This window comes from Elephantulus edwardii, unplaced genomic scaffold, assembly GCF_000299155.1.
Source record: "Elephantulus edwardii isolate Elephantulus edwardi_28Jun2011 unplaced genomic scaffold, EleEdw1.0 scaffold00342, whole genome shotgun sequence".
Classification (NCBI taxonomy): domain Eukaryota; kingdom Metazoa; phylum Chordata; class Mammalia; order Macroscelidea; family Macroscelididae; genus Elephantulus; species Elephantulus edwardii.
In genome coordinates, this window is record NW_006400092.1 from 1,530,028 (window position 1) to 1,545,106 (window position 15,079).

The 15,079-nt window shown below is 39.7% G+C and overlaps 2 pseudogenes; both read right to left on the reverse strand.

Moving 5' to 3' along the window:
• Positions 1–208: 208 nt before the first annotated feature.
• LOC102855756 lies at positions 209–2,983 on the reverse strand (annotated as a pseudogene).
• A 3,333-nt stretch (positions 2,984–6,316) lies between these two features.
• Positions 6,317–6,826, reverse strand: LOC102856172 (annotated as a pseudogene).
• Between the last annotated feature and the right edge of the window lie 8,253 nt (positions 6,827–15,079).

The following is a 15,079-nucleotide window of genomic DNA, read 5'->3' on the forward strand; positions in this document are numbered from 1 at the left end:
TAAGTGTTCATTAAGATTAATAAAATTTAAAAAAAATAAAAGAGTTTCATCCTCAAATGTGATTTCTTCCAAAAATTATTCAGTCTGCTGCAGGCAGTTTCCATGGGAATGCATGAACAAGGAAGGGTAATAGTCCCCTTGGGAGACTGATGTTTTTAAAAAGCAGACTGATAAACCTGTGAAGTTCATAAAATGCCTTTCCCTTTGGTTAGTCAAAGGGCTTTAAGTCTTTCTGGAAGCTATATGCCAGGGTCTCTTCCTCTCTGCTGATCTGACACTGCCTCCAGTCAGACTTGTCAGGAATATGAAGGATGGTTTCACTGTCCAGGACCTCTCTTCCAAATTGTGAGAGAAAATTATTCTTAATTCTGTGGAAAAGCTTCTGTCCTGTGTCAAGTTCAACATAAAAACATACTGCTCCTGGCTGTGCAATCTGCTTGCTATCAGAGTGTTCTGAAATTTCTAACAACTCTATCTGTTGCTCCTGAGTCTGGGAAATAAAGGCATTTAATGTCATCTGTAGCACAGCAGCTCAGTGACACAGAAATGACCTGTAGCTGGAGGTAATGGCTCTTAAAGTGTCTCTCAAATAAAACATACCATTTCTCGTAAGTCTTAAAACACTGCCTCAGATGTGGAGAGGTCGAAACTCCGATATACTGTTGGTAGTATTGTAAAATGGTGCGACTACTGTGGAAGACAGTTTGGCGTTTCCTCAAAAAGTTGAACATATAAATTCCATATGACCGAGTCATTCCACTACTAGGAATATACCTCAAGGAAATTAGAACTAAGAAATAAACAGAGATTTGTACACCAATGTTCATAGCAGCATTATTCACCATTGCAAGAACATGGAAATAGCCCAAATGTCCAACTACAACTGAATGGATTGAAAAATTGTAGTGCATTCACATAATGGAATACTATGCAGCACTCAGGAGCAACTTGGAAGAGGCTGGAGAGCATTATGCTAAGTAAACTAATATGCCTCATAGGGACAAATACTATATAAGACCATTATTGTAAAAATAGAAAGATAACTAGTAAAACATGTACAGGAACTCAAGGGAGGAATGGGAAAATAGAGACGTGATTATAGGTAAAAGCAAAGCCACAGGGTTGCACAGTCCGGTGGGTGGAGAGAGGGGGCAAGGAAAGGGGAAGGATCCGAGAGAAAAGAAAGGTTAATGATGGGTAAGTTCCAATGGTGATAAATTTTATGAAACATGATGCATGGAAATGATCATATAAAACACAGTGTGAATGAAGAATAAGTGTGAAATGCAATGTTTACTGAACTTTGCAAGAAAACTACTTAAAACAAAACAAACAAACAAAAATGCCTCGACATCACCTTATACTTCTCCACTTCCTCTACCACCTCTGCTGAAAGTTCCACCAATGGGCAGAATGAGGACATGGTCATCAAACAAACTGCCTTTAGCCAGGGCAAGATAGCAAAGTGTATCAACATTGACCATCAAATGTTTTCTACTTCAGGGCTGGAGAGGTAAAATCAACAGGGATCTGGGGGCTGAGGAGATTTGTGAGGCTGATTTGGAGGAGGAGAAAATTTGCTGGTTTTGCCTGTGGATGAATGCTTCCTTCGTCACTTCTCATTCAAACCAAAGAATTGACAGGCTAATAATACTTTCTGGATTGGACAAAAAAAGTAAAAGTTATTGCTGTTGTTATTATTGTTGTTGTTATGTACCATCAGCTAGAATCCACTAGAAGGTGGTCTTCCAGTAGGTTTTCAAAGCATGCGAAGAGGTTACCTTTCTTTCTTCTGTGGAGCAGTTAATTATCTCCCCCCCCCCGAGTATCTTTGTCACCTATTAACACCAACATCTTTGATAATTAGCATAAGGGAATTGTGTTTAATATCTAGTGTTACAACTCCTTTTGTTTTTTCTTTTCTTTATTTTATACTGGTTTGCTTACAAAGTTGGTATAAATTGTTATACCACACCGGATCTTTCCCATTTTCTTTACTCACCCCACCCTCATCAGATTGTGCACCACCCCTCCTAGCCTTTGTAAAATCAGTGTCACTCAAGAAATGTAGACTGGCTTTAATGCTCATGAAAATGCCACATCTTTGCCTCAATCAAGTATTGGATTGACTTGAGCACTAGGAGAATGAAGCTTAAAATCTTAACATTTATTTTAAAAAAAGAACATCAATCTTTGCCCTGCCCACAGTGATAGTGTCAATACCAGAAACCTTTTCAATATCCTGGAGAAATGGACCTAGAGTCTTGTCATTCGGGTCAGTTGAATGAGTTGGTGGCAGGATATAAGGCAAAACTCCAAACAGTGTGGTATTGCAACCCTCCTAGGTGAATTTCCAACACTTGAACCAAGGCATGTAACTCTTGGTTCTGCCGTGTTGCCATGTTGTGCCCCAAATCCAGTTCCCCCCAAGTCACCAAGGAGCCGACACTGATGCAAGGGCAAGAGGGAATTTATTTCAGATTCAAATCCGGGCTGCGCTCAAACCGTGCTAATACAGCAGGGAAAATGGTGTGGCCTCGATTCTGGGCTGTCCCGCCTATCTAAAGGGGAAAGGCCGAGAAAACAGGGCGATACAGAATTGGCTGGTTCAAAGGAAGGGCGTGAAAACAGGGCAATACAGGATTGGCTGATGTTTGGGTGGGGGCTCTTTTCCCCCTTCCCCCACTGCTTTCAGTTTACTGCTCTAGAGGCTTATACATTTTAAAACGATGTATTGGTTACAAAATGGAGTCCCTCAGCCACCATTCCAACCAGAGTCAAGGTCATAGCTAATTTTCTTAATTAATGCAGGTGTTGACTTCCTTAGTTATTTCTTCATAGCTCATTAGGCTGTAGATCGGCTCAGTGAAAGAGATTTCATTAACACCATTACCACACCTAGTATGTAAACCATGAGTGCATGCTTACAGGTCTGCCTTTTCTGGAGATAATCACCTTCAAACTCAGCAGCAGCAGCAGCCATATTAGAACAGAGCAGTCTGTCTGTAATGGCCCTGTAATCATGTTGTTTTATAAAATCTGTGTCTTGTGACCGTCAATGATAATCACATAGCACTTGCTGGTCTCAGATTTCCATAGGGAAAGGTCAATAGTGATACCACATTCACATTCAGTTTTCAGTTTATCCAAGACCTAAGTGCACTTCAAGGAACTCTTTCCCCATCACAGCCACTTCCATCTTATTGTCCCCCCAATGGTTCTTTTATTAATTCAACCAAATCTATAGATCAGGTGATCAGTAGTGGTGGACTTGTCCAAATTGCCTTATCTAAAGATGGTGATGCTGATTTGTGTCTAACCCCATTTTTCACTCAGATGTTGTGATGCTTTTCACCAACACTTACAGTCTGGTGACCAACTAGTTGTGGTAAAAGCATAATAAAGCTACTTTTGTGTTATGAGCAGTTTAATTAATTTTGCTATAACACATATTATGGGATATCTTAAATTGTAATTTGCTACAAACGCATTATTAAATATGTTTGCTGTGGACAAAATATTATAATGAATTTGATGCTTAAGTATAAAATAAGAATATTTATGGAAAAATTATACTAGCTGTTTAACATGCTGAAATGGGCCTCTTTGAGGCCTAGAGCCTCACTGACCACTGGAGGTGCAAACCCTTGAAAAGGAATGTAAATGATAATAACTCGCCTGTAAAGCTACTGTGTGAATCCAGATAAGGGAATGTAATGTGTTACTGCCCATGTTGCTAAGAGAATGTGACTTGTAAATTTTAAAGTAAGAAATATGTTAAGAACTTGCTATATTATATGTTAGAATTAAAGTAAGAAATACATTAATAACTTGCTATATTATATATTAGAATTAAAGTAAGAAAAATGTTAAGAACTTGCTATTACGTGTGAGAATCAATAATATGTTAAGAACTTGCTACATTATATATTAGAATTAAAGAAAATACATTAAAAACTTGCTATGTTGTTCTTGCTGTTATGTGTCGAGTCACTTGCAACTCATAGTGATCCTATGTACAAGAGCCCTAAATGCCAATCTATCCTATGCCAAACTTGCCATCTCAAACGCTCATTCCCACCACTCTACTCACAGAATTGATCCATCTCATTGAGGGTCTTCCTCTCGTGTGCCGTCCCTCCACTCTCCCAAACATGATGCCCCTCTCCAAGGACCAGTCCCTCCTTGCAACATCCCCAAAGTATGTCAGACCAACTTTCAGAATCCTTGACTCCGAGGAGCAGTCTGGCTTCACCCTCTCCAGGATAGACCTGTTTGTTCTCCTAGTAGTCCATTGTATATTCAACACTCTTCTCCAGCACCACAGCTCAAAGGCATCAATTCTCTTTCTATCATCCCCATTCACTGTCCAACTCTCAGATGCATAGCATGTAATTGCAAAGACTATAGCCTGGATCAGGTGCACCTTAGTCTCCAGCCTGATGTCATTGCTCTTCAGTACTCTTGAGAGGTCCCTCACAGCTGACTTTCCCAATGCAATTCATCTCCTGATTTCCTGGCTGCTGTTACCAAGAGTGTTGGCTGTGGAACCAAGTAAACTAAAACTGTTAACTATCTCAGTCTCTTCACCATCCATACTGATGCTGTTAATTGGCCCAGTGGTGAGAATCTTTGTTTTCTTGATGTTGAGCTTCAATCCAGATTGAAGACTGCAGTCCTTGACCTTCTGCAGCAAGTGCTTCAGGTCTTCCTCCGTTTCAGCAAGCATGGTTGTGTTATCTGCATAACACAGGTTGTTGGTGATTCTTCCACCAATCCTGATGCCACTTTCCTCCTTGTAGAGCCCAGCGCCTCAGATGATCTGTTCTACATACAGATTGAAAAAGACAAAATGCATCCCTGATGGACCCCCTTCTTGATTTTGAATCATCCAATGTCTCCCTGCTCTGTTCTGACTACTGCCTCTTGGTCTAAGTAAAGGTTTCACATTAGGACATTCAAATGTTCTGGAATGTGAGAATTAAAACAATATGTTAAGAACTTGCTATATTATATTTTAGAATTCAAGTAAGAAAATATGTTAAGAACTTGCTATACTATATGTTAGAACTAAAATAAGAAATATATTAAAAACTTGCTATATTATATATTGGAAATAAAGTAAGAAATATGTTAAGAACCTGTATATTATATGTTAGAATTAAAATAAGAAATATGTTAGGAATTTGCTGTTAGAAATTATGTTAAGAATATTTGTGAAAACATACTGAACAGTTAGTATGTCCAATTAGGCCTCTTAGAGGCCTAGGGCCCACTGACCACAACAGGTGTGGACCCTTGATAAGGAGATATGACTGTTTACTGTCATGTTGCCAAGGAAACACAACTAGTATTGAACATGATTGGTCAAACCCATATTGGTATTCAACATGTCCCAGCATGCCCCGCTTGCCTCCCCATAATGTAAACGTGGGGAAGCCAGAGGAGAAAAAACTCTGGCTGTGCCCAGCAACTCTCTGCGCTTCACAATGAGTTGAACACTGAAGACCCAAAGGCTCTTTTTAGAGCCAAAGATCTAACAGCTTTTCTCAGACCCAAGAACTCTAGCCTACACTGAATGGACATGAGCTACTGAGATAGTGGAGGATTCTGCCCATGCTGATGGACCCTGGCTGTATCAAACTGCTTAACTAACGGAGAACCACCACCACCACCACCCCCGTCCCCTGACTGCACCAATGACCATGAGAGGCAAAAGAAGATGAGTTGGGATCCTGGGGTGAGTGAGTATTCTCCACTGTTGATAAATAAACATATGATGAATTTATGAATTGCAATGTAGATAAATTGCAATTAACTGATGCTTGCTATGAATTAAATGAATCAACATTTTGTGATGAATTTATGAATTGCACTGTAGATAAGTTGCAATTGTTGCTATGAATTAATTAATTAATCAATAAATTGTAATTGGCTTTTGTAATATGTCTATGAGTAATTATTTAAGGCTCAAGGCTCATGACACTTTGTTTGGGGGTTTGTTGTTGTTTTTAACATGAAGAAGTATTTTACTGCAAAGAGAACTTCTATTTTACAAATTTTTATTATTACATAGTACCATCACCTGAATATAAACCTTTTTATGACTATAATTCACATCTGTAATCATAAATGAGTTTTCATGATTTCTGTAAATCTATAAGATTTAACAATGACAAATAGCCATAATATCTGATGTTTCAGATAGCAATGAAGATGTTTTTAATAATCTTTCACAAGCAACTTTAGGTAAATAATAAATCATTGAAAAGTTCCAAGTCTCTGACGGTGTTTTTAAATACACATATATAAATGGTTACAGACAGGCAAAATTTTCATTTGCATCTTCCATAACCACATCCTTTTGCAATTTCTGTACTGTTTTTTCTTCCAGTTGCTTTCCTTTGCCTGCAAGAGGTGCCCAACTAGGATGGATGTTTTAGTTGAGTTCTTTGATATCCTGAGCTTTCTGTAATTCTTTCTTTTTCTTTAACCTGTTCATTATAAATGTAGCTTGGCCTTTCTGTTTGAGCTCTTCCACTCTCTTCATTGCATGAGTAGTTTTACTGCACAGCTCCCACTGATATTTGGCAGGTTCATTTCTATGCTTTCCAAATTCTAATGAATTACTCACTGTAAGTTCTTTACCCGCTGCTTTCCAAAATGCTTTAGTCCACCTGACTTTGCAAGTATTGTGCTTCTTTATAAAGTTTTTATGACGTTTGAATTTACAGAATTGGAACACTTTGCCGTCATTGCAGACAAACATCAGGCCGTGGCCAGGGTAGACAGGCCCCAAACAGAAGTAACACTTCTTTATATGCATGTTGACCCCGTGTGGGTACCCACTAGCTGAAAGCCAAACTTGATAGGAAGGATAAAGCTACTTTTGAATGTATCTTAAAATGCACCTTATGTGGAACAATGCTGAAAGTTAAAAGGGATATTGTTATTGATATTTTACAGATTAAGTATCAATAGCAGAACTTCCTTGGTCATGTTTGGTCTGTTTCCTTGGAAAACTGACATTTCTGCTGTGAAACAGTTAGTGACATGGTTAGGTTTATAGTCCTGGTATGTTGAAACCATGACACCCTGTCTCTCTGAAGCTTCTGTTTTCAAGATTTCTCCCATTGTGCCTTCCAGAAGCAGCAGCTTTTATTGACTGCAGTGCCACCTATAAGAGGTGAGAAGTTGCTCCCCATATGGCAAGTCCTCATTTTGCTCTCAAAGCTATCCTGCCTAAATACAAAGTCACCTACGCCATTATTTTAATTGACTTCATTTTCCTCATACAAAGTGAGATCAGAGAAGGAAACTCCAGGAGAGACGGGCACTAACTCCCCGGAACACTTCTCTAATTCCAGAAGCTTCCACTCTTTATCAGAAAGAGTTTCTATTTTGTTTATGGTGAGTATGTGATGGATCCTGGAGAGAGGATGAAAGGCACCCAAGAGTCGAGGGCTCTCCTTCATAGGGTCACTATGAGTTGCCTGCGACTCGACAGCACTTAACAACAACATGTGATGGATCCAATTCTTATACATAGCCAGTGTGATTTCCTTTCTCAAACCCAGTTAGAAGCATAGTCACTCCTTACTATTGTTGATGTTGTGTGCCGTCAAGATGGAACCAACCCATTGCTGACCTGCCAGTAGGTTTTCAGAGACAGTAAATCACACAGGAGGAGATTGTCCATTCTTTGCTCTCAGAGCAGTTGGTGGATTTGAACCACATACCTTTGGGATTGCAGTGCAGCTTTTTACCACTAGGCCACCAGAGCTCCTTTAGCACTCCCTAAATCACCCTGCTTGCTTTTCTCTTCTCTCCATAGACACAGACTAAGGAAGTATTTGAGGTCCTCTATTTAAAAAAAATTCTATTGGTTTCCATAAAAAATTTTATACGTTTTATTTCACATTATTTTTCTCTTTAAACAGAGCTTTGCCAAATTTCGCAGACCAGAACTCTTTATTTTAAAAGACTTGTATGAAATCTCTGTAATACATATAGGGAACAAGTTTAGTAAATAAATCTGTCTTTGTAAAGAATATCATAGCTTTGTTAATATATACTTATTCTATGCTAACTTTGTTCCTTGCATTGTAACTAGTACCTTCAATGGAGAAATAATACCTTGTTGTTGTTGTTGTTGTTGCTGATTGTTGTCAAGTCGAGCACGACTCATATCGATCCTATGAACAAAAGGCCTGAAGCCTTTCTATAACTATCGTCGTTTCTCAAAGTTCATAGAGTTTCCAGAAGCATGTGGTTTAGGAAGTGGATGCCACTCCTCTTCCAAACCTTATTATTACCTGAATCACATTATGTAAAACCTAAATCTATTGAACTACTACAGCATGTAGTCTAAAAGTGTGGACAATTCAAGACCGACTCAAATTGCAGAATCTGAGGATATTAAAAGTAATGTAGTAGGAATCTGAGAAATATTTACCACCAAAAAAAAAAAAAGAAAATAGGTTTTGATGGGTGTATGAGTAACAAGAAAGATGCAAAGTATATCTGGGTAAAATATTTTTGCAAAAGCAAGAGGAGTAAACATGACAATGAGTAGAATGGCTGGCGACATTGACTAGAGAGAAAAACTCCCCATCACCACCATTGTCCTGGAGTTGATTCTGACTCTGAGGAACCCTGTAACACAGGGTTTTGAACTACATCGTTCTGGTTTGATGCCCTGCTGAGATTTGCCTTTCTATTCCAAACTTACTGAATTGGATTCTGTGTTTTAATAAGGTTCTCAGATAATTCTTATGCCTTCATGAAGAGGTTAAATAAGATCTGTAAGAATCACCTGAACATCTCATATATACACAAAAGAATCACCTAGGTATCTGTAAATCATCTGTGAAGCTTGTTAAAATGGAAATTCTGATTCAATGAAATTCATATTCTCAGCCCAGAGGTAAAATTGGAAAGACCAGGTTAAAATTAATGCTGTAGGGCTTCCAAGTCTGCAAATCTTTAGAAAATCAGGCTGCCAAATAGCTCTTCCACTGTTAGGTTTGAACCGCTGAGTTTTTGGTTAAGAGCATAGTGGTTAACCACTGTGGTAGCAAAGGAGCCTTGGTGATGCAGTCATTAAGTGTTCATGTGCTAGGCCAAAGGTCAGTGGTTCAAACCTACCTGCTCCATGGGGAAAAGATGTGGCAAATTGCTTCTTGAAAGATACACAACCTTGAAAATCCTATGAGGCAGTTCTACTTTGCCCTGTGTTGTAATTGACTCAACAGCAATGAATGTTTGGATTTTTCCATACTGTGTTGTTGTTGTTGTTATGTGCCGTCAAGTCATTTGCGACTCATAGCAACCCTATGTACAACAGCTCTAAACCGTGCTCTATCCTGTGCCAATCTCATTGCCTCTGACACACCCATCCCTATTACCCCAGTCACTGAATCAATCCACCTCATAGAGGGTCTTCCCCTCCTGCGCTGTCCCTCCACTCTACCCAGCATGATGTCCCTCTCCAAAGACCTGTCTCTCCTTACAACATGTCCAAAGTATGTCAGACAAAGCCCCAGAATCCTTGCCTCCAAGGAGCAGCCTGGTTTAACCCTCTCCAGGATGAATCTGTTTGCTTTCTTGGCAGTCCATGGTATATTCAATACTCTTCTCCAGCACCACAGCTCAAAGGCATCAATTCTCCTTCTATCTTCCCTAGTCATTGTCCAACTCTCTGATGCATAACAAGTGATTGCAAAAACCATGGCCTGTACCAGGTGCACCTTAGTCTCCAGAGGGACAGCATTGCTGTTGAGTACTCTAGAGAGGTCCCTAACCACAGACTTTCCCATCACAATACGTTTTTTTATTTCCTGGCTACTGGTGCCAAGAGTGTTGACTGTGGAGCCGAGCAAACTGAAGCTGTGAACAATCTCAATCTCTTCGCCATCCATCCTGATGCTACCGATTGGTCCAGTGGTGAGAATTTTTGTCTTCTTGACAATGAGCCTCAGTCCATATTGAAGGCTGCATTCCTTGACCCTCTGCAGCAAGTACATGAGGTCCTCCTCAGTTTCAGCGAGCAGGGTTGTGTCATCTGCGTAATGCAGATTGTTGATAGATCGTCCACCAGTCCTGACGCCACACTTCTCCTCATAGAGCCCAGCCTCTCGGATAATCTGCTCTGCATACAGGTTGAAAAGGTATGGAGATAGGACACATCCCTGGCGTACACCCTTTCAAATTTTGAACCATGCGGTGTTGCCCTGCTCTGTTCTGACGACTACCTCACTGCACAATATAGAAGAGAAAATGAAAGGAAAAGAAGGCAGGAAGCCAACTGTGTTAACGTGAAAGCAGAATAGTAGCATAGCAATTTCACTGAGTTAGGATCTAATCTGACTTCTAGTACAAAATTTGCTAATGGACTCAAACCATCAACGAGGGTTAGCAATGCAGATCCCTACAAACTCTGCTACTAGATCTCCTTTCTCAAGTAAAGTCTATGGTTGACTGACTCCAGTGCTTCCTAAGATTTAAACACGCCTTGCTAGAAAGATCTGTCAGTCTACTTTCAAAAAAATCTGCCATAGAAAACACTTTGGGTAAGGTTTTACTTAAATATTGTAATAAGGGAATTGCATTAATCAACGGTAACTAATGCTTATGCATGATTAAATGTTTTTAAAAACTTTATTTGTAAACTTTCATCTAAATGGATTTAACGAAACTAAAGCAGCATCTGAAACAGTTATTAATGACATTTTCATCTATGAAAATCTGTTAAAAAAGGAGGTATGTGGAAATACCTTCAGAGTACAACCCTTCTCTGACACACATGTGCTTAGTTGACTTAATAATCACAGGCTTAGTTTTAGTTTTTCCCAACGTCATGCTACACAGAGGGAGAAGAAAAGATGTGTGTGTGTGTGTGTGTGTGTGTGTGTGTGTGTGTGTGTGTGTACGACATGTGGTGTTGTTTTGTGTTCCACCGAGGAACCAACTCATAGCTGACCCCTCAGCTTATCTTCAGAGACAGTAATTGAGTGGGAGGAGATTTCTCATCTTTCTCCCATGGAGAAACTAATTCGGATTTAAATTGCATATTTTGGTGCTTCTAGGAAAAAAATGTTTTATCATTAAGCCACTAAAAGAAATTATAATACCCTACAAAATTTCTTGCTTAAAGCCTCTTTATTTAAAACTTAAATTGATTGGCTCATTCATTCCCTTTGTTTCTAGAATGCAGAAAATAAATGAGTCCCCCCTAGGAAACTTATGATTGGACAAAGTCATGCTGTTGTTGTTGTTGTTAGGTGCTATTGAGTCTAGTACAACCCATACAGATCCTATCAGCAACAGATCTGAACACTTTCTATACTGTGCCATCCTCAGACATTAGAGCCAATTGTGGCAGTCACTATGTCAATTCACCTGGCTGAAGGTCTTCCTCTCCTTCACCGACATTTCCAAGCATCAAGCCCTCTCCAAGGAGTAGCTCTTCCTAGCAACATGCCTGAAGTATGTGAGGCACCATCTTTGCCTCCAAAGAGCACTCTGGCTACACCCTCTCCAGGACATATTTGTTTGTTCCTTCAACCGTCCATGGGATGTTCAGCACTCTTCTCTAATGCCATAGCTCAAAGAAATCAATATTTCTTCTGTCATCCTTATTCAGATCCGTATTCTGTCATCCTTATTCAGACGTACCTTAGTCCTCAAACTGATATCATTACTTCTCAGTAATTTAGAAAGGACCCTAACTGCAGACTTTCCCAGTGCAATACGTCTCCTGACATGTGGTATAGCACTTGTCCGGGCAATGTCATGGAGACCACAATTCCTTCTCCAAATGATCACATGAGATTCAAAGAGCCTCCAGCCTCAGAAATAGAGCTGGCTATGTCCACAGACACCCTAATATAGGCACATGTTGTCCCTCTATTGTACATCCTGTGCCAAACGTATCAGCTTGGAACTCAGATCTATGGGAAGTCAATACTAAATATTTGTAATAAACCGAATGCTATAAGGATGTGCAGAAGGGAAGGTACAAGCTAGAGTTCACCCTGAGGCACTAAAGCAATCCTTAAGGATTTAACTCGATTGCATTTGTTGACACCTTCTTCCTGAGTCAAGTGGAAGGTTTTCAATAGAAAGAGCTTGGCTTCATTTGCATTGAATTCTCTTTGCAATTTACTTCCTGATAATTTTGAATAAAGAAGCTGGGATAGGGGTTTTCAGTGGAGAACTGCTGGCTCCCTGTTTTTCATGCTCTCTGCTCTATCTAGCTCATTACTGGCTGTCTGTCTCATTATTAATAATTATAAAAATACTTTACCCTCTGTGTGAGCACAGATCTGTTTAAATAATTTGATAATCTCATCTCTAGGAAGTGGGCTAGAAGCAATGCAATAACCAAATACTACTAACATTGAATTTCATGGGGAAGACAGAATGAGGAATTACTTTGTTGATTTATTTCTGATCTCTTGAAATTCAACTCCATTTTTTTTCTTACTACAGTGAAAATACATAAGTACAGAAGATGTATTCCCATTTTTTAACTTTTTAAAAATACTAATTTATTAATAAAATTTGAATTCATTGCTTTCAAGAAACTATTCTTCCAATTTCCCTTACCCACCCACCCATCAAATTGTACAACTCCATGACTAATCCCCCCTCTCCCTACACATCCCAATTTTGCCCCATGCCAACAAAGACTAAGTTGAATGCAGAAAAGACACGAAAAGTGTATAAGACAATATTAAAGAGTGAGACTAGAGATCAATTGAAAGGGATTCATCAAGAGTCTTAAAAGAAGTTCTCATTTTATCCTGGAGGTATTGAAGCTCAGTGGAACCATTTTAAAACAGTACAGTGACATGATTAGATTTCCTTTAAGATGATGACAAGTGGCAGAAAGTGGGCTAGAGCGGCAAGAGACATTTAACAGAGTTTACTGCAATCATCCTGACTTCTCATGAAATTGTGCCTGTGAAATAGTCTTTGAGGATATGCTACTCTTTGAAGTGATATTTCTCATTTAGTCTTACTACTTGAAGCATTTTGGCTTTGCACTAACAACCAAGCCCCTCCCCAATCCATTAAAGGCCACAATTCCCACTACGCAGTAATCCAGGATCAACTAGTGTATCCCCAGAGTAACTGCATCCTGGCCTGAATTGGGTAAAGGGACGCAGAACTACTAACATAGAGTGAGATGCAAGCTAAGATCTTAAAAGAGTAAGTACTTATACAGAAGAGACATACTCATGAGCATATTAGCTTCATGACCAAGACTCTGAGTATTATAATAGACCATCTGCAAGATACTCGTTTCATGCACAGCAATGAAAGGGAGCAGGAGAAGGTCGAGGTTAGAAAATGTTGAAAAGATGAAATTTCTATTTAGTTATAAAAAGTCTTGTGGAAAATAAAGTTGGGCAAAAGAAAGAGAAGACCAAAAAAAAAAAACAACCTCATTCTTTATCTGTAGCAGAATTATATTTAAAACCCTGGGAATTGTTGGCTGATCATGTTGGAATTTTTTGCCATTTTCCTCTCTAAGAAAGCATGTACACTACCAATGAGCAAGAAATAACGCTTTTATTTATCCCGCAAAAGAAACATGAATCTAAACCTCATTGGGCAGATGGGGAATTCTATTTCCAGCTTGCATTCCACCTGGAAGTCTAATGCAGGAACAATAATTGCAAGCAGATTCACAGTGATCACACACTTGTCATTTTTGAGTGTAGGAAACAGATTCGTCCTGGAAAGAATTAAACCGGGCTGCTCCTTGGAGGCAAGGATTCTGAGGCTCCATGTAACATACTTTGGACATGTTTTAAGGAGGGACCGGTCCTTGGAGAGGGACATCATGCTTGGGAGGGTGGAGGGACAGCGCAGGAGGGGAAGACCCTCTATGAGATGGATTGATTCAGTGATTGGGGTAATAGGGATGGGTGTGTTAGAGACAGTGCGATTGGCACAGGACAGAGCAGAGTTTAGGACTGTTGTACATCGGTCACTATGAGTTGCAAGCGACTCAACGGCACATAATAACAACAATAACAACAACATCAGATAGGTGTAGTTACATTTAAGTATGCAAAGCAAGTAGGCTCTAAATGGTAAAATGTGCTTCTTGGGGCTATTTGGAAAACACTTATCCACAAACCAACCCTGTGATGTGAAGTGGTTTCTAGTGCTTACTGACCTTCCACTGAGCTTCCAAAGCTGTACGATTTTTTTTTCTTTTTATGTACTGTCAAATTGAATCTGATAGGCACAGGAGGAGATTGCCCCTCCTAGTGGAATTTATGGTGGATTCGAACCTCACGCCTTTGGGCTTGCAGTGCAGCTTCTTATCACTAGGCCACCAGAGCTCTCCTTAGGCTGTTCATTTTTATGGGAGGAGACTCCATATCTTTTTCTCTTGGAGCAGCTGGTGGATTTGAACATCGGACCTTGTGTTCAGCATTCTGCATGCTATATACACAGAGCTCTTTTAAAACATGTAGATATGTAAGAAAGGAGTCTGATACTGGAAAGATTTGGGCTTTAAAGTCCCAGGCTGCTGTGAACAGATAACACAAGCTAGGGCTTATTTACATAATCGGACCTAAGTCCAGTCTTGGCTTACTACATGGCTTCTCTGAGGTCCTTAACCCTGGCTATATAACTTCAAAGGGAAAGTGTGTGTGGCATCCTTAGAAAGTTATACTCAGGCCCAGACACTTGCTCTTTGTCAAAGTTTTCCTAGCAGTCCATAGTACCCTCAATACTTTTCTCCAACACCAAAGCTCAAAAGAATCAATTCTCCTTCTATCCTCCCTGGTCATTGTCCAGCTCTCTGACGCATAACAAGTGATAACAGAGACCATGGCCTGTATCGATGCACCATAGTCTCCAGAGAGACACCATTGCTCTTCACTATTTGGGAGAGGTCCCTAACAGCAGACTTTCCCATCACAATATGTCTTTTAATTTCCTGGCTACTGGTGCCAAGACTATTGACTGTGGAGCCAAGCAAACTAAAGCTGTGTACAATCTCAATCTCTTCACCATCCATCCTGATGCTGCCAATTGGTCCAGTGGTGAGAAT